The sequence below is a fragment of the Pristiophorus japonicus genome, chromosome 11 (assembly GCF_044704955.1).
Source record: "Pristiophorus japonicus isolate sPriJap1 chromosome 11, sPriJap1.hap1, whole genome shotgun sequence".
Lineage (NCBI taxonomy): Eukaryota > Metazoa > Chordata > Chondrichthyes > Pristiophoridae > Pristiophorus > Pristiophorus japonicus.
This window is the reverse complement of record NC_091987.1, coordinates 80395170-80410911: the sequence shown is the minus strand read 5'-3', so window position 1 is coordinate 80410911 and position 15742 is coordinate 80395170.

Sequence of the window (15742 nt, the reverse complement as noted above, 5' to 3'; positions counted from 1 at the left end):
GGCTGGTGACCAAGGGCCGTGTGGCTCTTTGACGGCCACACAGACACGATGGGCTGAAATGGCCTCCTTCTGCGCTGTAAATTTCAATGTTTCTATGTTTCTAATAATATATGCACATTGAAGAATTAGATTAGGATATATAATTTCATGCCTAGGACTCTATGTACAATGCTTAAATTGGTTAATTGTTGACTGATTTATCACCAAGTCTGAAAAATATTGATTTGTTTTAAACAGGTTTTTAGATCAATTCTATTTTAATGACTTTGCAGTTTCATAACCTGGTATTGGTTTTCTCCTTGTATAGACTTCTCCTAATTCTAAAGAGCAGTACTTCCAAAATCTATTTGATTTAATTGCCAACTTTCACAAACACAGCCACGGTTTTGTCACTCCTTTACATTTCCCCATGGAAAAAATCATTTTCACAGCACAGGAAAAAGACCAAGGTATGAGAATATTCTTACTTTTAGAAGTATTTTTGAGATGGATTTTGCAAATGTTTCATTTGATTATAACACATGCATTACCATAAATCTATAAAAAGGTAGCAATTTGACCTAGAATTTACTGTTCACAATTTTGGTGTTTGGGAATTTAGTACTTTTGTATAGCATTCTTCTATCTATTTTAATGACCGTGTTCAGTATTCACAAATGAATATTGCAAACAAGAGTCTGTTGTATATTTAGTGGTGAGTATTTTTATCTGCAGTCTGATTCATAATCTGAAAAAATGTCTATAGGCAAGAAATAAAGAGAAAATAAAGTGAAAAGAATACAACAACAACAATTTGTATTTATATAGCGCCTTTAATGTAGTGAAACGTCCCAAGGCACTTGACAGGAGTATTATGAGATCAAAAAATTTGACACCAAAAGAAGAAATTAGCGCAGGTGATCAAAAGCTTGGTCAAAAAGGTAAGTTTTAAGGACCATCTTGAAGGGGGAAAGTGAGGTCGAGATGCGGAGAGGTTTAGGCAGGGAGTTCCAGAGCTTGGGGCCCTGGCATCAGAAGGCAAGGCCATCAATGGTTGAGTGATTATAATCAAGGATGTTCAAGAGAGCAGAATTAGAGAAGCGCAGACATCTCGGGGTTTGTAGGGCTGGAGGAGATTACAGAGATAGGGAGGGGCGAGGCCATGGAGGGATTTGAAAACAAGGATGAGAATTTTGAAATCGAGGCGTTGCTTAACTGGGAGACAATGTATGTCAGCGAGCACTTGGTGCGAGTTAGGACATGGGCAGCTGAATTTTAGATCACCTTTAGCTTACGTAGGTTATGTTATGTATGTACATGCTGTTTGTAGCCACCAGATGGTGTCATTGTTGGAGGCCACTGAGCAGCACGCACATGGTGCTGCTCTGGTATAAAAGGCTAGCCATTTTGTGAGCCAGACACTTTGGGCCGAAATAAAGCAGAAGCAAGGTTGTACCTTGCTTACTTAAACAGTACTCAGTTTGAACCTTTATTGCAAACATAATATTTGGCAACAAGAATACAAGAACCTTTGTTTGAAAAATGAGCAGGATTAGATTTTTAGAGCGATTCGTGGAGGGAGAAGATTGGGCAGACTTTGTGAGCCGTTTGAACCAGTACTTCGTGGCTAACAAAATGAAGGAGGTTGACGATGCAGATCGGCGCCAGGCCGTGTTCCTCACTGTGTGCGGTTCAAAGATTGACGGTCTGATAAAGATGCCTAGTGATCCAACAGAGAAAACGTACGAGGAGTTGTGTACATTGGTACGGGAGCACCTCAAGCCAGACGACGGCATCATCATCTCGAGATACAGGTTTTATACACACGTTCGATCAGAGGGCCAGAGCGCGGCGGAATTCGTTGCCGACCTGAGATGTCTAGGGGGACCATGCAAGTTCGGGACGGTGTTGGCAGACAAGCTGCGAGACTTCTTTGTTATCGGTATCAACCACGAGGTGATCCTGCGCAAATTTCTGGCGGTGGAGGAGTTGGATTTAAAAAGGGCCATCCAGATCGCTCAATCATGTATGATGACGGACAGGAGTCTAAAGCAAATAGCGGAGAAGAACCGAACCTCGGCAAGTACTGTAAATGCGATTGATTCGGCGTTCGGCAGAGCGGCACATGGCAGGGCCTATCCGGCTGCGCTTGCGAAACCTGTGGCTGCCCAAAGTCCGCCAGCGGGAATGTATCCGACTTCTCAATATAGTTGCAAGATTAGGGCATCTCCAGCGCAAGTGTCTGCAGATGAGCAAGCGAGCTGCGACACACCACGTGGAGGATGAGAGTCAGACTAGCGGGATTCCGATACGCAATCCGAGATGCCAGAGGAGGAAGTGTATGGACTGTACTCTTTCATAACCAAGAGTAAACCAATTTTGATTCATGTGAAGTTTAACGGGATACCGGTATCGATGGAACTGGACACAGGGGCGAGTCAATCGATCATGAATAAGAGGGCATTTAATAAGCTGTGGGATACTAAAACTGCGAGGCCCAGGCTGAGCTCTGTTAACGCCAAGTTGCGCACGTACACCAAAGAACTGATAAAGGTGATTGTCAGTGCACAAATTAATGTGTCGTACAACAGTGCAGTTCACGAGTTACCGCTGTGGATTGTTCCAGGCAATGGCCCAACGCTACTCAGCAGGATTTGGTTGGAGTTGCGACTGGAACGACATAAAGGCGTTGTCGTTGGAGGAAGATACATGTGTCCAAGTATTGAGCAAGTTCCCCTCGCTGTTCGAACCGGGTATCGGCAACTTCACGAGATCCAAGGTGCAGATCCACGTAGACTCAGATGCAAGATCCGTCCATCATAAAGCTCAGGCAGTGCCGTATATGATGAGGGAGAAGGTCGAAATTGAACTGGACAGACTCGAACGTGAAGGGATCATATCACCGGTCAAATTTAATGAATGGGCCAGCCCCATTGTTCCTGTGCTGAAAAGTGATGGCACAGTCAGAATCTGTGGAGACTACAAGGCTACAATCAACAGGGTTTCGAAACAAGATCAGTACCCGTTACCGAAGGCTGATGACTTGTTTGCGATGCTAGCCGGAGGGAAGTCGTTCACAAAACTGGACTTGACATCGGCCTACATGAAACAGGAGTTGGTGGAGTCATCGAAGAGACTTACGTGCATTAACACGCACAAAGGACTGTTTATTTATCACAGGTGCCCGTTTGGAATTCGCTCGGTTGCAATATTCCAGAGGAATATGGAAAGTCTACTAAAGTCTGTTCCCAGAACCGTCGTGTTCCGAGATGACATCCTGATCACCGGTTGTGACTCCAAGGAACATCTGAACAACCTGGAAGAGGTTCTACTGCGTTTGGACAGAGTGGGACTCAGACTTAAATGCTCAAAGTGCGTCTTCATGGCACTGGAGGTCGAATTCCTCGGGAGGAAAATTGCCGCTGATGGCATTAGACCTACCATGAAAACCAAAGCCATCAAGAATGCACCCAAGCCGCAGAATGTGACGGAGCTGCATTCGTTCCTGGGTCTACTCAACTACTTTGGTAACTTCCTACCTAAATTGAGCACCTTACTTGAACCACTTCACATGCTATTGAGAAAAGACAACTGGGTGTGGGGCGCATTGCATGACAGAGCTTCAAGAAAGCCACCAATCTGCTTTGCTCGAACATGCTGCTGGTACATTATGACCCATGTAACCGTTTAGTTTTGGCCTGTGACACATCGTCATATGGAATTGGTTGCGTATTACAACAAGCCAATGAGTCGGGGAAACTTCAACCTGTCGCGTATGCATCCAAAAGTTTGTCTAAAGCAGAAAGAGCCTACAGTATGGTAGAAAAAGAAGCTTTAGCGTGTGTGTACGGTGTTAAAAAGATGCATCAATACCTGTTGGGTCTGAGGTTTGAATTAGAGACTGATCACAAGCCGCTCATTTTGTTGTTTTCCAAGAGTAAAGGTATCAATACCACGCTTCTTCCCGCATCCAAAGGTGGGCGCTGGCATTATCTGCCTATGAGTATGTCATTCGCCACAGACCTGGCACAGAGAATTGTGCCGATGCTTTGAGCCAGTTGCCATTACCCACACCGGAGGTGGAAACATCACAACCGACAGTTTTAATGTTAATCATTGATGCTTTTGAGAGTGAAGGTACCCCTGTCACGGTTCAACAAGTTAAGACCTGGACCAGCCAGGACCCGATATTATTGGTGGTAAAGGGTTGCATCATCAAAGAGGATTGGTCTACCATACCTAAGCAAATGTGAGAGGAGGCCAAACCGTACATTCATTACAAGGACGAACTGTCTATTCAAGCAGATTGCATATTGTGGGGCAATCGAGTTGTAATGCCTAAGAAAGAGAGAGAGAAGTTTGTGTGTGAGTTACACAGCACACATCCTGGTATAGTGATGATGAAGGCCATCGTCAGGTCCCACGTATGGTGGCCAGGAATTGATTCGGAGCTGGAAGCATGCGTGCATCAGTGCAACACCTACATGCAGCTCAGCAAAGCGCCAGCGGAATCGCCGCTAAGTCTGTGGTCATGGCCATCCAACCTTGGTCCAGGATCCATGTAGATTTTGCAGGTCCCTTCCTGGGCAAGATGTTTTTAGTGGTGGTGGATGTTTATTCGAAGTGGATAGAATGCATAATCATGTCATCCAGTATGTCCACGGCAACCATAGAGAATCTCAATGTCATGTTCGCGACATATGGTCTGCCTGACATAGTGGTGAGCGACAATGGGTTGTGCTTCACCAGTCAGGAGTTTCAGGAGTTTGTAAAACTTAACGGCATAAAACATGTAAGATCAGCACTGTTCAAGCCTGCGTCCAACAGGCAAGCAGAACATGCAGTACAAATTATCAAGCAAAGCATGAGGAGAGTAACCCAAGGGTCACTGCAGACCTGCTTGTCTTGCATACTGCTGAGTTGCATGACAAGACCCGACTCACTCACAGGGGTCTCGCCTGCTGAACTCATGATGAAAAGAGGTCTTAAGACCAAGTTACTTCTTGTGCACCCGGATTGAAGTAATCATGTTGAATAAAGAAGACAGAGTCAACAAGGGTACCATGATCGCGCAAAGAGATTTCTGTTAATGATCCTGTATATGTGTTGAATTATAGTCAGGGTCCAAAATGGATCGCTGGTACAGTCATGACCAAGGAGGGCAACAGAGTATTTGTTATTAAGCTCAAGAATGGGCAAACTTGCAGGAAACACATGGATCAAACAAAGCTGAGGCACACAGATGAGCCAGAGCAGTCGGACGAAGAAACCGTCGACAACCAACCAACCTACCAGCAGCCTTTTGTGGACTCAAGGGTCATCAGTGAACCCGGAATTTCCATCACAGACTTGTTCAATAAAAAAGGACTTGCAATCCCTGACATGGACTGCCACCCCCAACAAGTCAGCCACCCAGTCACCAGCCACAACAGACTCCGCACATTCACCCAAGTCCGGAATTGAACTGAGACGGTCAACCCGGGAGTGTAAAGCACCGGACCGTCTCAACCTGTGAAAGACTGTGATAAGATCTCAGAGGAGGGTATTGTCATGTATGCATATGCTGTTTGTAGCCACCAGGTGGTGTCAATGTTGGAGCCACTGAGCAGCACGCACATGGTGCTGCTCTGGTATAAAAGGCCAGCCATTTTGTGAGTCAAGTACTTTGGGCCTAAATAAAGCAGAAGCAAGGTTATACCTTGCTTAGTTAAATAGTACTCAGTTTGAACCTTTATTGCATACATAACAGGTTAGAATGTGGAAGGCCAGCCAGAAGTGCGTTGGAATAGTCAAGTCCAGAGGTAACAAAGCCATGTATGAGGGCTTCAGAAGCGATGAGCTGAGGCAAGGGCAGAGACGGGCGATGTTACGGAGGTGGAAATAGGCGATCTTAGTTATGCTGCGGATATGTGGTTGAAAACTAATTTCAGGGTGAAACCAACGTTCAGCCTCAGACAGAAATTGGAGTGAGGGATGGAGTCAGTGACTAGGGAACAGAGTTTGTGGCGGGGACTGAAAATAATGGCTTCGTTCTTCCCAATATTCAATTGGAGAAAATTTCGGCACATCCAGAACTGGATGACGGACATACAGTCTGACAATTTAGAGACCTTAGAGGGGTTGAGAGAAGTGGTAGTGAGGTAGAGCTGGGTGTCATCAGTGTACATGTGGAAACTAATGCTATGTTTTTGGATGATGTCGTCAAGGGGCAACATGTAGATGAGAAATAGGAGGGGGCCAAGAATAGATCCTTGGGGGAACACCAGGGTTAAGCATGCATGGGCTGGAAGAGAAGCCGCTGAATTATTTCTATCAACTTTGTACAAGCTTTATTGACATTGATTTTTTTGATGGATTTATTCCACTCATTGCTTGTGTTTACGTAATTTTGTTAAATTTGTTACCCCTCTATACGCAGGGTGAAGTGAGCACTAGGCTTGTATAATTTTGGAAACCTTGCGAAGAGCTATGAATTTGTTTTGTTATAAGTAGAATGTTTCACTTTCTCTCTGGTGAGGTGCATGGCTTGTAATCAATTCTTCATCTTAAAGATTGGAAACTCAAATCACACCTCAGTCTTCTTTGTTGCTGGTCTTTAAATATCTTCTTGAGGTTAACAAATTAACAAGATAGTTACATATTTAAGTCAATACAGATTAATACCCTGCATTTGATTAAAATGGTATATATCATACCTTTTCTATTGGTGCTGGAATATCCGTTTAATGAGTAGCACTGCAGTTATTCAACCATCATCAAATGATAAATTTATAGTAAATTGCTCATTACCAATGAACAGGGGTCTTCTTGATGAAATTAACATCAAGTACATGGTAAATGTTTGGGAGTATAGTGTACAATGATATTTTAGCAATGCAGTCTTCTGTTTCTCCTTTAACCAAATATTTCCACAAAACAATATAAAGTTTTGTCTCTTAGCTCTATGCAATGCAGATTCCACAAAGTGCAATACTAATTTGTGTACTTTTCTTTTCTACTCAGAAGACCAAAAGAATGGTTATGTAGTCGTTCAGCCTTCCTGAAAATGTTGATACCAGGACCATGAAAATTCTATTAAATTTCTGTATTTTTTATTCCTATTATTCTTTAAGCACAGTTTGAAATTAACATCATAATATAAAAATTACTGAATAATAATTCAATGCTTTGAAAACCATTATAGCAAATGCAGATCTCCCATGGCATTGCTCATTATAAATCAGAAGAACAGGTCAGAAGCACTATACCAAGTAATGTATAATATATTTTTCCAATTATATATATAATTCTGGCCACCACACTTTAGAAAGGATGCCAAGGCCATAGAGAAGGTGCAGAGGAAATTTACTAGAAAGACTTCAGTTATGTGGAGAGACAAGAGAAACTGGGGTTGTTCCCTTTAGAGCAGAGAAGGTTAAGGGGATAGTTTGATGGAGATGTTCAAAATCTTGAAGGGTTTTGATAGAGTAAATAAGAAAAAACGGTTTCCAGTGGCAGAAGGGTCAGTAACCAAAGGGCACAGATATAAGGTAACTGACAAAAGAACCAGAGGTGACATGAGGAACAAATAATTATGTGGCGAGTTGTTATGATCTGTAATGCACTGCCTGGAAGCATATTCAGTAATAACTTTCAAAAGGGAATTGGATAAATACTTGAAAATGAAAAATTTGCTGAGCTGTGGGAAAAGAGCAGGTGAGTGGGACTAATTGGATAGCTCTTTCAAAGAGTCATTACAGGCACGATGGGCTAAATAGCCTCCTTCAGTGCTGCACCGTGTTATGATTCTATTCTATAGGGTAGAGTTGTCCTCCTTTAAGACCATAAAGTTTAATTGCTGTAAATAGGTAACCATGAGCTGCATTATAGACTAATTGCTCTTAAGCACATTGGAGATCATTTAAGGGGTAACAGTTTCTGTGTAGACTGGCAGCTGCTTGTAAATCTCTAGCTCTGAACCAAGGTCATTAAAACCAGCAGAAAATGATTGCCTTTGTTTTTATACTTTTTAAAAGATTTCTTTGCTTCTGTAACAAATTGAACATTTGTTGTGTGACAATTAATTCTTTAACTACATGTATTATTATATTTATGTAAAGATCACATAATTTATTGATTTATTTTTGCTCCTTGTAAATAAATACACCTGCAGAAAGTGGTGACATTTTTTTGATCTGCTCGCTGAGCATCACATCTTTTGTTTTGTATGAAAATACATAACTCTCATGTACCTGAGATAAATCCCGGTGTGAAGTTTCCCCCAGGGAGCGGTCCGATCCCCAACCTTGGGGGGATTGGTTGGTGTTTGTAGCAAGTGGGTTAATGGTGGGTGGGCTTGGGAAGCCGGGAGGAAGTACTCCTGTCCGTCCCTGCCCACAAGGATTGCTCCTCGAGGCTGCCCTCGCCTCGGTGCATCTACCTGGAATCCTGAGGCCCGGGATCCCTGGCTGGCCACAGTAAAACCTGCACAGCAGGTGAAATCAGAGGCTGCAAGGCCTCATTATCATATTTAAATTGCCAACCTGCCTCCTGGCAGCAGGCTGGCTGCCGCTGCCCCCCCCACCCCCCCGTCTTGCCTAAGTAAAAGTGAGTGAGTTGGAGGCGGGTTGGGGTCGGGATTTAGATTTTTAATCCTTTAAGAAGAAACAGTGTTGGAGTTTTGAAGGAACAAAACCTTTATAAATGTAGTATCTGTGAATATTCAGCTCAATTCTCAAATATTTATAAAAAAGCAAAATACTGCAGATGCCTCCTCCCTTCCCACCTTCCAGGACCCCAAACATGCCTGCTACCTGACCTGCTGAGCATTTTCTGTTTTAATCTCAAATATTTATGTTTATCTCTGAAGGTCACCGACAAACTCGCTGATCATCACATCTTTTATTTTGTATGAAAATACATAACACACATTTACCTGAGGTTTAGAACATAAGAACATAAGAAATAGGAGCAGGATTAGCCATTTGGCCCCTCGAGCCTGCTCCGCCATTTAATAAGATCATGGCTGATCTGATCATGGACTCGGCTCCACTTCCCTGTCCGCTCCCCATAACCCTTATTCCCTTATCACTCAAAAATCTGTCTATCTCCGCCTTAAATATATTCAATGACCCAGCCTCCACAGCTCTCTGGGGCAGAGAATTCCACAGATTTACAACCATCTGAGAGAAGAAATTCCTCCTCATCTCAGTTTTAAATGGGTGGCCCTTATTCTGAGACTATGCCCCCTAGTTTTAGTTTCCGCTATGAATGGAAATATTCTCTCTGCATCCACCTCATTATAGAAACATAGAAACATAGAAAATCTTGTATGTTTCGATAAGATCACCTCTCATTCTTCTGCACTCCAATGAGTACACGCCCAACCTACTCAATCTATCTTCATATGACAACCCCCTCATCTCCAGAATCAACCTAGTGAACCTTCTCTGAACAGCCTCCAATGCAAGTATATCCTTCCTTAAATACGGAGACCAAAACTGTACGCAGTACTCCAGGTGTGGCCTCGCCAATACACTGTTCAGTTGTAGTAGGACTTCTCTGTTTTTAGACTCCATCCTCCTTGCAATAAAGGCCAACATACCATTTGCCTTCCTGATTACTTGCTGTACCTGCATACTAACTTTTTGTGTTTCATGCACAAGTACCCCCAGGTTATTCTGTACTGCAGCACTTTGCAATTTTTCTCCATTTAAATAGTAATTTGCTTTTCTATTTTTTCTGCCCAAGTGGATAACCTCACATTTTCCTGCATTATACTCCATCTGCCAAATTTTTGCCCACTCACTTAGCCTGTTTATATCCCTTTGCAGATTTGTTGTGTCCTCCTCACACATTGCTTTTCCTCCCATCTTTGTATCATCAGCAAACTTGGCTATATTACACTCGGTCCCTTCATCCAAGTCGTTAATATAGATTGTAAATAGTTGAGGACCCAGCACTGATCCCTGCAGCACCCCACTAGTTACGGGTTGCCAACCGGAAAATGACCCATTTATCCGATTCTCTGTTTTCTGTTAGTTAGTCAATCCTCTATCCATGCTATTATATTGTCCCTAACCCGTGAACTTTTATCTTGTGCAGTAACCTTTTATGTGGCACTTTATCGAATGCCTTCTGGAAATCCAAATACACCACATCCATTGGTTCCCCCTTATCCACCCTGCTCGTTACATCCTCAAAGATCTCCAGAAAATTTGTCAAACATGGTTTCCCTTTCATAAAACCATGCTGACTCTGCTTGACTGAATTATGCTTTTCCAAATGTCCTGCTACTGCTTCCTTAATAATGGACTCCAGCATTTTCCCAACGACAAATGTTAGGCTAACTGGCCTATAGTTTCCTACTTTCTGTCTGCTTCCTTTTTTAAATAGGGGTGATACATTTACGATTTTCCAATCTGCTGGGACCTCCTCAGAATCCAGGGAATTTTGGTAGATTATAACCAATGCATCCACTATCTCTGCAGCCACTACTTTTAGGACCCTAGGATGCAAGCCATCAGGTCCAGGGGACTTGTCTGCCTTTAGTCCTATTATTTTACTTAGTACTACTTCATTAGTGATAGTGATTGTTTTTAGTTCCTCCCTCCCTACAGCCCCTTGATTATCCACTATTGGGATGTTTTTAGACTCTTCCAGCGTGAAGACTGATACAAAATATTTGTTCAAAGTCTCTGCCATTTCTCTGTTCCCCATTATTAATTCCCCAGTCTCATCCTCCAAGGGACCAACATTTACTTTAGCCATTCTTTTCCTTTTTATGTACCTGTTTATATTTTGTGCTAGTTTATTTTCATAATCTATCTTCCCTCTCTTTATTATCTTTTTAGTCATTTTTTGCTGGCTTTTAAAAGTTTCCCAATTCTCTGGCCTGCCACAAGTCTTGGCCACTTGGTATGCCCTTGTTTTCAATTTGATATCATCATTTATTTCCTTAGTTGGCCATGGATGGTTAGCTCTTCTCTTACAGTCTTTCCTTCTCATTGGAATATATTTTTGTCTGTCTTCTTTACCATTTAGTTTGGTAAACTAAAAATAAATATTACTGGACCATTCATGCAAAAGTTGTAGCTGGGCTATTAGTGAATTTAGGGATTTAAATGGAAGCAGGCAGCCATATTCCAAAGTCCAGAATTGACTCAAACAGAATCTTACAGACACTTGTGGGGATGATTTCCTCTTGCTGCTAAGTGTAATGACATTGTAAACAAATGCAAAAGCCCTGATTTCAACTCTTGGCCAGGAGTTATGCAGACAAGGGCCTCGGTGGATGGCAAACTAGCCGGCCCTCCACAGCGAGAGGCCCTGGAGATTTTAACTCCCTGGCCTCCTCTGAATAAGCACCGCCAATCTCCTGCCAGAACTTGGTGGCAGCTAACCTGCGGATGGGAGCAGGATTTTGAGCGTCAGGAGACCATTGCCTGGGAACGAAAGGTTGTCCCCGGTGATGGCCGCCTGCCCGTAGTCTGAGTAAAATAAATATTTCTCCTGCTCTCTTTCTTAAATCTCTTACATTGAACCATATCTATGCCCCCTTTATCTAGCCCCTTCAATCACTGTAAACATGAGATCTGCAATCAAAGCTCCAAAGGCAGATTTATTTTCAGTCGAACAAGTGTAAGAGTGCACTGATTATCTTGCAGGTTTTAAGGTGTCAGATCTCTACTACTCTAATACAAGATATCTCACCTGCACTACGTGACTAATCCACAATGGAGGAAGGGGTTATGGGACAGGTTAGTATGTCTAAATCTTTCTAGAAGTTCATGTAGAAATCTCCACCTTTTCTTCATTTTACTTCCAAAAATGTCAATTATTATTAAAATTAATGTTACGGGTGGAGTGTCCGAAATCTGGAAACCTTAGGAACGAGGCCGTTCCGGATTTGGGACATTCCGAAATCCAGAAATATCCGAACCTCAGCACGGCCATTTCTGGATGCAGGACGTCAGAAAGACCGTCTGAAATCCGGAAATACCCGAAATTTAGAAACCCTGGGAACTAGGCCATTCCAGGTTTCAGGTATTTCCGGATTTTGGAACGTCCCAAATCTGGAAACGCCTGGGCTGAGGTAGGTAGGGGGGCGTCCAGTGGTAGCATGGGAGGTTCGTGGTGATGGAACATGGGGAGGTTGGCGGCGGCAGTGGCGGAGCGGGGGGAGGTCGGCGACGGAGCGGCGGAGGTCTGCAGCAGCAGCGGAGTGGGGGGTCATACAGCTGTTCCGGGTTGGGGTTAGCGGTTATGGGTTAGAGGTCGGCGGCCAGGAAAAACCTGCATTGAAAACCTGCAAAAAGGGTACATTAAAAGCCACATTAAAATTTTTATTTTTTAATTCTTTTTCAGCGATGACACCATGGGTGGCTCTGCTGCACAGGAGGGCAGGAAGAAGAGTGGGAGAGCTATAGTGGTAGGGGATTCTATTGTAAGGGGAATAGTAAGCGGCCGCAATTGAGACTCCAGGATGGTATGTTGCCTCCCTGGTGCAGGGGTCAAGGATGTCTCGGAGCAGCTGCAGGACATTTTGGAGTGGGAGGGTGAACAACCAGTTGTCGTTGTGCATATAGGTACTAACAATATAGGTAAAAAATGGGATGAGGTCCTTCAAGCTGAATTTAGGGAGCTAGGAGTTAAATTAAAAAGTAGGACCTCAAAGGTAGTAATCTCAGGTTTGCTACCAGTGCCACGTGCTAGTCAGAGTAGGAATAGCAGGATAGCTAAGATGAATATATGACTTGAGGAGTGGTACAGGAGGAAGGGATTCAAATTCCTGGGACATTGGAACCAGTTCTGGGGGAGGTGGGACCAGTACAAACCAAACAGTCTGCACCTGGGCAGGACCGGAATAAATGTCCTCGGAGGAGTGTTTGCTAGTGCTGTTGGGGAGGGGTTAAATTAATATGGCAGGGGGATGGGAAGTAAAATGGGGGCAGAAGCAAAAGACAGAAAGAAGAAAAGTAAAAATGGAGGGCAGAGAAACTCAAGGCAAAAATCAAAAAGGGCCACATTACAGCAAAAGTCTAAAGGGAGAAAGTGTGTTAAAAAGACAAACCTGAAGACTCTGTGCCTCAATGCAGGGAGTATTTGTAATAAGGTGGACGAATTAACTGCGCAGGCAGCTATTAATGAATATGATATAATTACGGAGACATGGCTCCAGGGTAACCAAGGCTAGGAACTCAACATCCAGGGTATTTCAACATTCAGAAAAGCTAGACAGAAAGGAAAAGGAGGTGGGGTAGCGTTGCTGGTTAGAGAAGAAATTAACACAATAGTAAGGAAGGACATTAGCTTGGATGATGTGGAATCAGTATGGGTGGAGCTGCGGAATACCAAAGGGCAGAAAACGCTAGTGGGAGTTGTGTACAGACCATCAAACAGTAGTAGTGAGGTTGGGGACAGCATCAAACAAGAAATTAGGGATGCGTGCAATAAAGGTCCTGCAGTTATCATGGGCGCCTTTAATCTACATATAGATTGGGCTAACGAAACTGGTAGCTGTACGGTGGAGGAGGATTTCCTGGAGTGTATTAGGGATGGTTTTCTAGACCAATATGTCAAGGAACCAACTAGAGGGCTGGCCATCCTAGACTGGGTGAGGTGTAACGAGAAAGGACTAATTAGCAATCGTGTTGTGCAAAGCCCCTTGGGGAAGAGTGACCATAAAATGGTAGAATTTTTTATTAAGATGGAGAGTGACATCGTTAATTCAGAGACTAGGGTCCTGAACTTAAGGAAAGATAACTTCGATGGTATGAGACGTGAATTGGCGAGAATACACTGACAAATGACACTTAAATGATTGACGATGGATAGGCAATGGCAAACATTTAAAGATCACATGGATGAACTTCAACAATTGTACATCCCTGTCTGGAGTAAAAATAAAACGGGGAAGTTGGCTCAACCGTGGTTAACAAGGGAAATTAGGGATAGTGTTAAAACCAAGGAACCGGCATATAAATTGGCCAGAAAAGGCAGTAAACCTGAGGATTGGGAGAAGTTTAGAATTCAGCAGAGAGGGACAAAAGGTTTAATTAGTAGAGGGATAATAGAGTATGAGAGGAAGCTTGATGGGAACATAAAAACTGACTGCAAAAGCTTCTATAGGTATGTGAAGAGAAAAAGATTAGTGAAGAAAAATATAGGTCCCTTGCAGCTTGCAGTCAGAATCAGGTGAATTTATAATGGGAAACAAAGAAATGGCAGACCAATTGAACAAATACTTTGTTTCTGTCTTCACGAAGGAAGACGCAAATAATGTTCCGGAAATAGTAGGGGATCGAGGGTCTAGCGAGAAGGAGGAACTGAAGGAAATCCTTATTAGTCAGGAAATTGTGTTCGGGAAATTGATGGGATTGAAGGCCGACAAATCCCCAGGGCTGATAGTCTGCATCACAGAGTATTTGAGGAAATGGTCCTAGCAGTAGTGGATGCATTGGTGATAATTTTCCAACAGTCTATCGACTCTGGATCAGTTCCTATGGACTGGAGGGTAGCTAATGTAACACCACTTTTTAAAAAAGGAAGGAGAGAGAAAACGGGGAATTATAGATCGGTTAGCCTGACATCAGTAGTGGGGAAAATGTTGGAATCAATTATTACAGTTGAAATAGCAGCGCATTTGGAAAGCAGTGACAGGATCGGTCCAAGTCAGCATGGATTTATGAAAGGGAAATCATGCTTGACAAGTCTTTGAGCCTGCACCGCCATTCAATAAGATCGTGGCTGATCATTCCCTCAGTACCCCTTTCCTGCTTTCTCTCCATACCCCTTGATCCCCTTAGCCGTAAGGGCCATATCTAACTCCCTCTTGAATATATCCAATGAACTGGCATCAACAACTCTCTGCGGCAAGGAATTGCACAGGTTAACAACTCTCTGAGTGAAGAAGTTTCTCCTCATCTCAGTTCTAAATGGCCTACCCCTTATCCTAAGACTATATCCCCTGGTTCTGGTCTTCTCCAACATCGGGAACATTCCTCCCGCATCTAACCTGTCCAGTCCCGTCAGAATCTGATACATTTCTATGAGATCCCCTCTCATCCTTCTAAACTCCAGTGAATAAAGGCTCATTTGATCCAGTCTCTCCTCATATGACAGTCCAGCCATCCCTGGAATTAGTTTGGTGAACCTTCGCTGCACTCCCTCAATACCAAGAAAGTCCTTCCTCAGATTAGGAGACCAAAACTGAACACAATATTCCAGGTGAGGCCTCACCAATGCCCTGTACAACTTCAGTTCCTAACTCCTTTTCTCCATTTGGCCAAACTATCTGTGTTAACTAGTGTTGCTTCCTATTAATGTTGCTCTTTCAAAGAGGCCCACCCATATCTCTCCTAGAAGGAAAATCGCCTCTCCCCCAAAAAACTTGAATGTCCTTGAGAAAAATTAAATTGAGAAGAAAACATCTTTAAATGTCTACCTATACCTAGTGCTAAGTACAGTGAAACCACTCAGGACAATGTCGCAAATTATGATGAAACAGGAATTTCTATAAAGTGGGAAGCAACAAAAATCAAGGCTGTTCTGGCGCAAAACCTTTATTTGCCTAAATTTTGTATAACTTCTTACAACAAGGCCGAATACAGTATAACACTTTAAAATTTAAAGCGAATGCTCAACTCCTTTTTTTAATATAGCGCAGAGTTATTGCAACATCTTAAAAAGGTGAATACATTATCACATTTTAAAAATTAAAGAAAAAATTTTCATGTCTTGGTGAGTTTTTTTTGCTGCAAAGAATTCTGTGATTTTTTTTTGA